The 12342-nt window shown below is 42.5% G+C and overlaps 1 pseudogene; it reads left to right on the top strand.

Moving 5' to 3' along the window:
* The first annotated feature begins 496 nt into the window (after window positions 1-496).
* On the top strand, window positions 497-1227 carry LOC115082386 (annotated as a pseudogene).
* Window positions 1228-12342: the final 11115 nt, after the last annotated feature.

Below are 12342 nucleotides of genomic sequence, written 5' to 3'. Positions count from 1 at the left end.
AGGATAAGAACAGATGTGAGAAACTAGCCTCCTACTAGGGATGTGCAGACAAAAAGTTTATGTTCATAAGTCCATAAGTCAAAAAGGGGGGTCAATTTCGGTCAATATGGACATATGGAGAATTCCATAAGTTGAGTCTATGTCCATACGTGCACCGGTTCCCTAAATAAAAATTTAAACCCCTCACCCTCCTTAATCCCCCCCAAGACTTACCAAAATTCCCTGGTGGTCCAGCGGGGAGTCAGGAAGCCATTCCTCTATTCCTTTGCGAGGAGCATGTGACGTCCGCGTCACGTCGGAGTGACGCGGCCGTCACGTGGTCCACCGCGGTTCCGCTCCCGGACCCCTCGTTGGACACAAACGGAACTTTTGGCCAGCTTGGGGGGGCCTCCTGACCTCCCCAAGCTGGCCAAAAGTGGGCCTCCTGACCTCCCTAAGCTGGCTAAAAGTTCTGCGGTGGACTCCGTTTGTGTCCATGGCCACTCACACTCACGTGTGAGTGGCCATGGACGAGAGGTATTACGACCTGACGGAAGAGCAGAGGACGATCAAAGCCAAATACCCGGCTGTCACGAAAAAGTACGAATATCTGGATCACACAGCAGATGTGCAGTTACATACCTGGGGTGATACACTGGAGGAAGCTTTCCAGCAGTGCGCCATGGCCATGTTTGGATACATTACAGATATTGAGATTGTTGAACCCCTGGATACTGTAGAGGTGATAGCAGAAGGGCACGACATGCTTTCTCTCCTCTTACACTTTTTGGATGAGTGGCTTTATAAATTCAGTGCAGAACAGTTCTTCGTACCTAGGGAGATAAAAGTTCTTCGCATTGATCAAATGAATCACAAGATACGTTCCATTGGGTGGGGAGAGGAGTTCAATTTATCCAAACACCCCCAGGGCACAGAGGTTAAGGCAATAACCTATTCTGCAATGCAGGTCTCTGAAGGAGAGAAGCCCGAAGTTTTTGTTATTATTGATATTTAATGAGGGGGGGGGGGGGAGACCTAGGACAGTGCCTGAGCTGCTCATGTCCCCCTGAAGCAATAGTTTTCTCTCCCCAAACAGGGGCCTGACCCTGCACTCCAGGATATGCAAGTGGCTGCTTCCAGGCTGTTGTGTATTGAATAGGAGGAGCTGGTGCTTGCCTGAATGCTTCTTCCCTTCCTTCAATAGCCTGGTCCCTGTTTTATTACTGTCCCTTGTAGGATTAAAATGTTAAGTTTGTAAGTAAAATGTTTTAAAAATAAAGGCAGACATGGCCTATCTTATTGCTTCTTCCCTTGTACAGTGCATTTCTGCTAATTTTTGACTCACCATTCTGTCTAAATTTTAAGTTTCACATTCTTCCATTATGTTATAAGTTATTTTACCCATGTATTCTGCTCCAAGTTTTTGAATTTTTTACCCATGTACTCTGTTCCAAGTTGTTAAGTCCCTGTTCTATGTAACTTGCATTCTTCATACATGTCTTTTTCAGTTATAATGTAAACCGAGCTGATATGCAATTCTGCATGAAGCCCGGTATATAAAAATGTTAAATAAATAATAAATAAATAAATACTGCTCTCACAGAAATAAAGAATCTACTCACGGAAAACTTCCTGGCAATAAATACTAGCAAAATAGAACTATTCATCATCACACCACAAAACAATTCCTCCCTCAACCCTACCCTTCTTTCTCAATCTAGCCCTCTCATTGTACAGCAGGTACGCAGCCTCGGCATAATCATTGACAACCATTTCTCTTTGAAAAAATTCATAGCTGCCACCATTAAAAATGGATTCTTTAAACTACATACTCTGAAAAGAATTAAATCTCTCCTACACCTTCATGACTTCTGAACAGTTCTACAAGCCACAATATTGTCCAAACTTGACTACTGCAATTCTATCCTTCTAGGACTGCCTAAAAATTCGCTACAACCGTTACAGATGCTACAAAATGCAGCTGCCCGCATACTCACTAATGCACACCGCTACGAACACATTACCCCCGCCCTACAATCCCTTCACTGGCTACCGGTAGCTTCCAGGATATTATACAAAGTCCTTTCCCTCATACACAAGTCCATCTATAATCGAGAAATGCAATTGTTCTTTGAACATTTCACTTTCCACAAATCAAATAGACCAACAAGAACAATTCACCAAGCCAAACTCCAGACTTCCATACTCAAACATATCAAGCATGTTTCGACGAGAGAACGCTCAATTACTATTGCTGGAACCAACATTTGGAATAAAATGCCTACTGACTTACGCCAGGAGCCCTGCCTTAAGAAGTTTAAACAAAACCTTAAAACCTGGCTATTCGAACAAGCTTACTCATAATGGGAAATTTACTCTTCGGAACCGCCAAACTCTCTCTCCCCCACTGTTATTCACAATACCTCAAGAATTTTTCTCTGGCAACATCTCTTTAATATATATATTTCTCCCTGTCAATACATTACCCTACTCCAAATAGAATACAATCTACTACTCAACTGACTACTCTTATTTGATAATACCTAGTTATTTGATAATACCTAGTTTTATATAACTTCCATGTTAAGCTTGTATTAATTGTGTTATATGTTTCTACTATTTTGCATTGAGTTACTTTGATACATGTTCTGTTCGATGGTCTATAGATTGTAAAGCTTGTTGCTGAATTATTGTTTATTGTAAACCGAGGTGATGTTCTTAACGTGCCGCGGTATATAAAAAAATCTCTAAATAAATAAATAAATAAATTTGAGGGAGGGTTCTGTAGTCACTCCTCTAATTTTATCATGGCGCTATTTCTGTTCCTCTTTAAAATTAAAGAGCAATATTTCTCAATTTCTGCCTTGGATTGGTAATGAGGCATTTCTACCAGGTGTACATAATGTGATTTTTATAGTGTGGGTGGCTAAAGTGCTGTGTGTGATAGCACAGTTATTAAATAAGGATGGAGGAAAAAGAAATTTCCAACCTTTGCTGAGGAATTTAGATTAGATATTAAACATTTTTTGCCCACTTGCAAGCTACAAGCTATATTAGATACTTAAAAGTACAGAATTGGGATGGGTAAAATAGAGCATTGTTAACAGAAATATTTGATATAGAAGACCCCACTCGGCATTCTATTTCTTATTTCTATCATCATCTTTTAGATTTGAAGCCGCATATTGACTTTGGACCAATATTGTCTAACTGGAAAACAGAGATTGTTTTATATCTTACTGACTCAATATGCTTTTTGCTTTAAGAGAATAAAATCTATTACTTGTAATGTAGATTTAAGGGAGGTTTACTACAAGTTTCTTATGTGGTGCTATAGTTCTCAAAAATGGGCCTTTCATATGAATATTGTTTATCCAAAGTTTGCGAAAAATGTAATCAAATGCCGGGAACTCTGGAACTTCAGTTTTGGGGATGTCCTAAAATTATTTCTTTTTGGAAATCTGCAGCCCACTATATTTTTCAGTCCATAGGCATACAGCTGCCACTAGATGCAAGTGTATTGCTATTTGATAACATGCAAGGGAATAGTCTTAGGTAAAAGATTTCTACGAGGTTGGATATGGAAGGTATTGCTACTTGCTAAAAAATCTATCCTGCAACATTGGATGGGAATGAATCCCCTAAATCTGACACACTGGAAAAATCAAATGCATCTTATGTGTGTGAACGAGAAGTACATTGAAAAGATTGATTTGAACAGGAAATGCAAAAATTTCCTTATTCTGAATGATTATTGACCTCATCTTGATTTGGTGTTAAGATGTTAAGATGGGACAAATAGGATGCATATATATGAGGGGGGGGGGGGGGGAGGTGTAGGGAAGGGGGAAGGGTGTGCAGCTTGGGGATTGACTATGTTTGTAGTGGTGTTATGGTATGTGGTCTAATATATGGGCACTGAGAAGTACCAACCGGTGAACCCAGTTTTCTTTCTGTGATATAATTAACTATTTTTGTGCCATGTACCTTATCTGTTGAAATTAATAAACACATTTAAACATAAACTATGATTCATCTATGTGTTCAACAATTTTGCTCTTTATAATAGTTTCTACCATTTTGCCTGCCCCAGACATCAGACTAACTGGTCTGTAATTTCTTGGATTACCGCTTGATCCCTTTCCAAAAATTGGCATTATATTGGCATCACTTCAGTCTTCAGGTACCATAGATAATGATATTGACAGTTTACAAATTTCCAATAGTGGGTCCACAATTTCATTTCTCAGATCTTTCAGCACTCTGGGATGTATACCATCTGGTCCAGGTGATTTGCTACTCTTTAGTTTGTCAGTATGCCCTAGTCCATCTTCAAGGTTCACTGAGATTTGTTTCTGTTCCTCTGAATCATTGCCTTTGAATATCATTTCTGGCATGGGTATATCGCTTACATCTTCTTCAGTGAATACTGAAGAAAAGCAATGTCTCTTTGCTATGGCTTTGTCATCCCTAAGTGCTCCTTTTACACCTTGATCATCTAATGGTCCAGCTGACTCTCTCACAGGCTTTTTACCTCACATGTACCTGAAACAAATTTTATTATAAGTTTTTGCATCCATGGCAAGCTTCTTTTCAAATTCTTTCTTTGCCTTCCTTATCAATGCTTTGCATCTGACTTGCCAGTGCTTATGCTGTTTTCTGTTTTCTTCATTCAGATCCCTTTTCCATTTCTTGAAAGATGTTCTCACCTTACCTTTCAACTATGCTGGTATTTTATTTTGTTTTGTTTCTATATTTTTATATACTGACATTCGTGTACACATCACATTGGTTTACATTGCAACAATGGAAAACGGTAAAAAGGAAGCTACATCGTAACAATTTTAAAGCGAAAAGGAGAAACTGGGCAGAAGCCATTTAGTCTTCTTTCCACCTTTTCTAATGCATGGAATACATCTGTTCTGAGCTTCCAAGAAGGTATTTTTAAACAACATACATACCTGAGCTAAACTCTTAGGGGCGGATTGTCAGAGCCCTGCTCGCCTAAATCCGCCCAAAACCGGGCGGATTTAGGCGAGCAGGGCCCTGCGCGCCGGTAAGCCTATTTTACATAGGCCTACCGGCGCGCGCAGAGCCCCGGGACTCGCGTAAGTCCCGGGGTTTTCGGAGGGGGCGTGTCGGGGGCGGGCCTGAACCGTGCGGCGTTTTCGGGGCGTGTCGGGAGCATCCCGGGGCGGGCCCGGGGGCGTGGCCGCGCCCTCCGGACCCGCCCCCAGGTCACGTCCCGGCCCGCAGGAGGCCCGCTGACGCGCGGGGATTTACGCCTCCCTCTGGGAGGCGTAAATCCCCCGACAAAGGTAAGGGGGGGGTTTAGACAGGGCCGGGCGGGTGGGTTAGGTAGGGGAAGGGAGGGGAAGGTGAGGGGAGGGCAAAGGAAAGTTCCCTCCGAGGCTGCTCCGATTTCGGAGCGGCCTTGGAGGGAACGGGGGTAGGCTGCGCGGCTCGGCGCGCGCCGGCTATACAAAATCCATAGCCTTGCGTGCGCCGATCCAGGTTTTTAGCAGATACGCGCGGCTCCGCGCGTATCTACTAAAATCCAGCGTACTTTTGTTTGCGCCTGGAGCACAAACAAAAGTAGGCTATTCGCGCTCCTTTTAAAATCCGCCCCTTAACCTTTGCAGTTGCTTCTTTCAGTTTTTTCTTAACCATTTTCCTCATGTTATCAGTCACCTTTTTGAAAGTCGAATGCTGTCGTAGTAGATTTGTTTTTTGAGCTCCTTCCATTTATTAAGTCAGATTTGATAATGTTATGATCACTATTGTTAAGTGGCTCCAACAGTGTTACCTCCCACACCAAATCCTGTTTTCCACTAAGGACTAGGTCTAAAATAGTTTCCCCTCTTGATAGTTCTTGTATCAGCTGCTCCATGAAGCAGTCATTTATTTCATCTTGGAACTTTACTTCTCTAGAATATCCTGATATAACATTCACCCAGTCAATACTGGGGTAATTGAAATCACCCATTATTACTGTGCTGATTTTATTAGCTTCCCTAATTTAATTTAGCATTTCTTTGTCTGTTAGTTCATTCTGCCCAGGTGGACGGTAATACACCTCCATTACTATTTTATTCCTTTTTCATCTGGAATTTCTATCCATAAAAATTCAACATTGCATTTTGTTTCCTGCAGAACTTTTATCCTGTTTGACTCTTTAACATATAGTGCCACCCCTCCACCAATTTGATCCATCCTATCATTTTGATATAATTTGTACCCTGTTATCCCAGTGTCCCATTGGTTATCCTCCTTCCACCAGGTCAATGAGATGCCAATTATATCTACCTCTTCATCCAGTGCTATACACTCTAACTCACCCATCTTATTTTTTAGACTTCTAGCATTTGTATATAGACTTTTCAAGGCATGATTCTTGTTTGTATTAACAACCTGCTCATCAGTTGACAAGGGTATTTTGAATCTTTCTGCACTTTACTTAAAGGCAACTGGTCCTCTTTGGCATTTTTGCAACCTGGGTGATGTTATAGAAAACTATTTATTGTGTCACCTGTGATGTCATCACAGTCCAAAAGAGTGTCATGTTATGGTTGCCATGGTAGCTATAACTCTTGACTTGACTTTCCTGACTATTGTATATTTATATGTAACTCCCACCAAGATGGGACACATAAAATGTGAAAGGGTCTGGCACCTGAGTTTTACCAATTAGTCCACCAGTTTGCCCAGTCTATCTGTAGGTCATCAAGACGTCCCCCTCCCTTTCGATTCTTCAGCCTGAATTCCCCCCAGTTTACTCAGACCTTCACCCAGTCAGTATTTGGTAATGAGGACTTTTATTCTCACTTATACCAAATAATCAGCAGAAGTAAATATAGCAAGTATCACACTTATGCATGTCACTTTTGGAGGTTATAAAGTAGCAACTTAGGTGCATAAATGTTGGCCCTGCCCTGGAATGCCTCTAGCCTGCTCCTCTTTTTATATGAGTAAATTTACTCGTGCACCATTACTTGCACGTGTACATTTGAAGTTTATAAAATAGCATTTATGCAAGTATGTGCCATTTGCACACACAGCTGCTAATTTGCATACGTGCAACTCTTTGAAAATTCACCTTAAAGTTTGTTGTTCACATATATTTATAGAGTGAGCTCCATCTTCCTGGTGTGGTGTGATGTGAACAAAGGAAATAGCAGTTAGAGGGGGTCATAAAGAGAATTCTCTTGAGCGCAAGGTCCCTATCCAGCTCAGGCATATGTGCACAACCTCCTTGCATCTGGGCCCGTGTCCATCTGTTTGACCAACTTTCCCACTGAACCCTTCCTGAGAGATTGGCACTCAGCTGACTCAGGTGCCGGATCCTTTCACATTTTATGTATCCCTTCTGGATGGGAGTTATATATAAATATACAATAGTCAGGAAAGTCAAGTCAAGAGTTAAGGCCACCATGGCAACCATAACCTGACACTCTTTTGGACTGTCATGACATCACAGGTGACACAATAAATAGTTTTCAATAACACCACCCAGGATTCTAACAGGCATATTAGGCATTTTGCCTTAGGCAGCAAGTAGGAAGAGACAGTAATCTATAAATCTCTTGCTGTTTAACAGCTTTGCAGAAGTATGGTGCCTTTTGTGGCTTGTGCTTTCTTTTTTCCTTTCCAATCACTACTGTTACTGTTGTCTCTTTTTTGACGTGGTGGCTCCCACAGACACTTTTTACCTCTTCTTAACGCTGCTGCTGCTCCTGCTTTTGCCCTGGGCCCTTCGCTCCATGCTACTGAGTGAATCACGATGCCGTCCACCCAGAAACCGTCCAGGTATACCAGTCCATAAGTTCCACCAGGATCGAGGAGCTAACGACGTCAGATCAGAGAATGTGCATGGCAAGATCTGCCATCGCCTGCGAGGCATTGAAGGTGAGAGACCAGCAAACACAGACAGTAAGTGTTGGGGGAGGCACCAATCAGACAGGGAGGAAGAGAGGGAAGATTTTCTGGGTAGAAAGGGAGGGATAGAGGAAGGGAGAGCAGAGGGGACCTAGGCCAGGAGGGAAAGGCCCCTGGAAAAGGAAGAAGAGAGGGAGACTGCTGAGTCAAGGAGGGAGAGTAAGATGGGTCACTACTCAAAGGAGGAAGAACTAACTGGGTAGAGAGGATGAGAGGAAAGGAGCACAAATCTTGCAGGAGGGAGAAAGAGTGGGAGGAAGGGGGCCACTGGTCAGGTAGGAAAGGAAAGCAGGAGGGGGAGGGTCACTGGTTTGCCTCAAAGACCTTCTTCTCTGACTCCAGATAGTTCAGCATTTGGCTGCATTTCTTCTCTCCAATTACACCTCGAGAGATCATATTACTCCTTCCTTATGTTATATTCACTGGTTGCCAGGATATGCTAAGCAATGTATAGACTTTAAACTGTAATTTTTAAGACCCTTCATGATCTTGGGTCACTTTATCTTAAATTGTGCTTGGTCTAATATGTATCATCTAGGCTGTGCCTCTCATCGCAGGATACACTTCTGAAAATTCTATCTCCAAGAGATATCAGAAAAAAGATTTTTCTTTAATGTCCCCCTATTCATGGAATGTAATTCTTGAACAGCTTTTAACAGATTTGCTGACATTTAGGAAGCAATTGAAGACTTGGCTTTTTTCTGGGACTTTTTATTTATAAGATAGGATTTTTATTCAGTAACGCCTTTAAGAATAAGTTATGATTGTTGTGTATTTCTTTTAATATTACCTGTTCTTATGTAATGCTTATTTATGTATTGCTGATTTTTTATTTATTAAATCTATTTGATGACCTATATTATGATGGATTGTATTTTTATTATGCAATACTCATTGTACCTCGCTATTGGTATTGAAAAGTGGGTTATAAATCAAATAAAATGAAAATGAAACAAAAATAGTCAGGAAGAAAGAGAAAAGAGGAGGGAGAGCTGAAGGAGTACTCATCGCCAGGGAGGGAGACTGTGAGGAGACTATGGCTGGGCAGGGAGGAAGAGAAGTAAAGAGGCACCAGTCAGGTAGGGATGGAGAGAAGAAGGGGCAAGAGTCAGCAGGGAAGTGTAGAGAGTGAAGGGTGACTAGGCAGGGAGGGAGGGTGTACAAGTCAAACAGCTAATGTTTGGTAGTCCAACAATTTGGTAAAGGGTGGCTCAAGTGTACTGACATGTTGTTCACTGAATCCATAGCATGCAGATGTTAAAAACATATTTAGTCTTTATTGTGTATTTGCAATATGCAAATTTTTAATCCAAGTTTCTCAAACTCCAAATCTTAAAATTACCAAAGGTATCAGTTTTGGTTTTAGCTCTACAAAATTGGTTTAAATTTCAAAGTTTTTCCGATAGAGCTAAAATAAAGAGCTGAAAAATTGTAGTGGGGTGTCCATTTTCTGCCCTTAGGAGAATGTTGCTCCTTTCAACATGTAGAATGTAACCTCAGCTACTCTTAGGGCATTCAGAATGACAGGAGTCTCAATAGACCTTTGGCTGCATATGATGTCAGAACAGTATAGGTGTGTTAAGGAGGAGCGTCATTACCTATTGGGAGGGGTGAAGTAAGGGTATAAAAATCCCTGCTCCCACGTGAAGCAGGAGCATCATGAAAGGATTCTAAGATCAGGAGTCCAAGATAGCTCCTTTAGGCCTGTCTTTGTCCAAGAGGGTCCAGAGAATTTGGGTGGAGGAGGGGAAGTCCAAGGTGAAGGTGTCTGGGAATCCAGTAGAGAATGAGAATTTGAAGAGTTTGGTGGAACAGCAGGCACAGCGCAATCTAGTGTGCACACTGTGCATGCGCATGGGGAGGCAGCAGCAGCAGGAGATACTGCAGGGCAGCCAGCAGAGCTCAACCCACCGGCATCCAAAAAAGAGAAAAAGCCTCGAAGAGAGGTGGGTGGCCGGATGAGCTCAATCAGCTGGTGGTCAAAAATGGGGAAAGGCCATGGCAGTGTTCCCTCTTCGCTGCATATTTTTACACACAGCTTCCTGTTCACATCGCAGGAAGGCCAGTGGGACTGAAGCAAAGACAAGTCCGCAGGCCCATGGTGGAGCTCATTCCACCTCGGCCCGAAATGAAGAGGAGGCCAAATGGGGTTCCAGTGGAGCTTATACTACCGTACCCTAAAGAAAAGAGGAGGCATGTTTGTGTGTCTGTGTCAGAGCTTGTATGCATGTGTATGTGTCTGTGTCTGTGTGAGAGCCTGTGTGTGTGTCTGTGTCTATGTCAGAGCTTGTGTGCATGTATGAGTGTGTATGCCTGTGAGAGCCTATGTGTCACATATAGGCTATCACATACATGCACACACATACATAATGTGTCTGTGAGGGAGAGAGGGCCTGTGTATGTGAGAGAGAGGGAGAGCATAGCCATGTATATGAGAGAGGGAGTGTGTGAGAGCATAGCCATGCTTATGAGAGAGGGAGTGTGTGAGAGAAAGAATGTGTTATTATTCGTGTGTGTGAGAAGATAAAGGGTGTGCGGCCCTACCTCCCCCAAACCATGGCAATCTCAGAGTGGAGAGCAGGAGAGTTTTTAATCCTTACTAGTTTAAATTATTGGTCATAATTTTATGCTTCTTCTGTTTTGAAATATTTTATTTTTTGTGGGGGGAAATATTAGAACATTTTTTAATTATTGGATTTTTTTTATTCATCAGATGTTTTGAATTATTTTATTGGTGTTTGGGAAATTTGGGGTGTTCTATTTGTTAACTGGTTTGAAATATTTATTCTTTTTATGAATATGATTTTACTGTTAATATTGATGTTTTATATTTCTTTATTTTTATTTAATGTTTTATGAAGAATGGTAATGTTTCTGTTTTTCCATTGTTGCTCTGTATGTAGAGCCTGGCTTGTTTTGGGTTCCAGATCAGTTCTTCTCAGCATGCTTCTATTTATACTTTCTGGTTTCTTTATTCTTTATTTGGTCAGGGTCTATCTGTGTTCTCCTTGAGGTGAGGTATTCTGCTACCATATAATTTATCTATATGGATCTATAGCAGTCTGATTTGTTCTGTTTTCCTAATGGGAGGTGTATTGGTATTCTAGGGCCTGGTGTAATATGTGCAGGGTTGCCGTTTCATAAATAAAGTTGTTACTGTTTAAGTGCTGGCAGTTAGGGTTGTTGTGGTATAGGTTTACTATATTGTAATGGTAATTCCATTTATTCATGGTTTTCTGAGGGCCAAGCCCACACCCATCACGGATTACAAAAAACCTAATTCCATAGGAGTTCCAAATGTCTTTTTTTGCAGGATTTTCTCGTTGGCACCACAGCAGCGCATGTAAATATAATATGCATGCTGTGATATTTTTGCCTCAGAAGACTGAATGAATTGGGGAAGGGGGGGGGGGGGGGGCAGCACAGTGCAGCAAAAAAGTTAGCATTGGCCCTGAGAACCAGTATGTTACTCTTAGGAGAGTAAGAGGATCAAGAAGAGAACGAATTACGTCTGTCAAACAGGTACAGGGAGGACCAGGAAGGAAAGGATTCCACTCTCAAAGAGCTGAGGGAAAGTTGGGCAGAGACTGTAGGATTTTGTTTTGCAATAAGTGTTCTGTTACAGTGCTGGTGCATTGCTCTGAAGTGCAGCAGATTTTTTTGATTTGTTTCCTGCCACCAGTTTGTTCAGTAAAGATTTTGGAGGTAATTTTACGTGCATAAAAGTAGTGCATATTGTAACAATTTCCAAAAGCCCATTTACACGCGTAGAGTGCATTTACGCACGTAAAACCCAGTTTTAAGTGTGTGAATCCTTGTGAAAGTTGCCCCCTTAATTTGGAAAAACAGAGCTGGAGTGAAGAGTGATTTTTTTTTTTTTTTTGGTGTGACTTAGTGCTATGCAGGAGAGCCCCAAGCAAGACAAAATCCTAAGGGCCTTGAAAAGACCGTTTTTTTCCACCCTATGCTGGACCTCCATTGCCTCAGGCACAAAAAACTTAGGGGTAGATTTTTTTAAAAAGCGCGTTCACGTACTTTTGTTTGCGCACCAGGCGCAAACAAAAGTACGCTGGATTTTATAAGATACGCGCATAGCTGCGCGTATCTTCTAAAATCCTGGATCGGCGCGCGCAAGGCTGCCGATTTTGGGCAGCCGGTGCGCGCCGAGCCGCGCAGCCTGTCTCCGTTCCCTCCGAGGCCGCTCCGAAATCGGAGCGGCCTTGGAGGGAACTTTCTTTCGCCCTCCCCTCACCTTCCCCTCCCTTCCCCTACCTAACCCACCCCCCGGCCCTATCTAAACCCCCCCCCCATACCTTTATCCACGGATTTACGCCTCCCGGAGGGAGACGTAAATCCACGCACGCCAGCGGGCTGCTGGCGCGCCGAGACTCGACCCGGGGCGGTTCCGGAGGGCGCGGCCACACCCCT

Source organism: Rhinatrema bivittatum, unplaced genomic scaffold, assembly GCF_901001135.1.
Source record: "Rhinatrema bivittatum unplaced genomic scaffold, aRhiBiv1.1, whole genome shotgun sequence".
Classification (NCBI taxonomy): domain Eukaryota; kingdom Metazoa; phylum Chordata; class Amphibia; order Gymnophiona; family Rhinatrematidae; genus Rhinatrema; species Rhinatrema bivittatum.
Note: the sequence above shows the minus strand (reverse complement) of the source record. Positions and strands in the feature narration are given on the sequence as shown.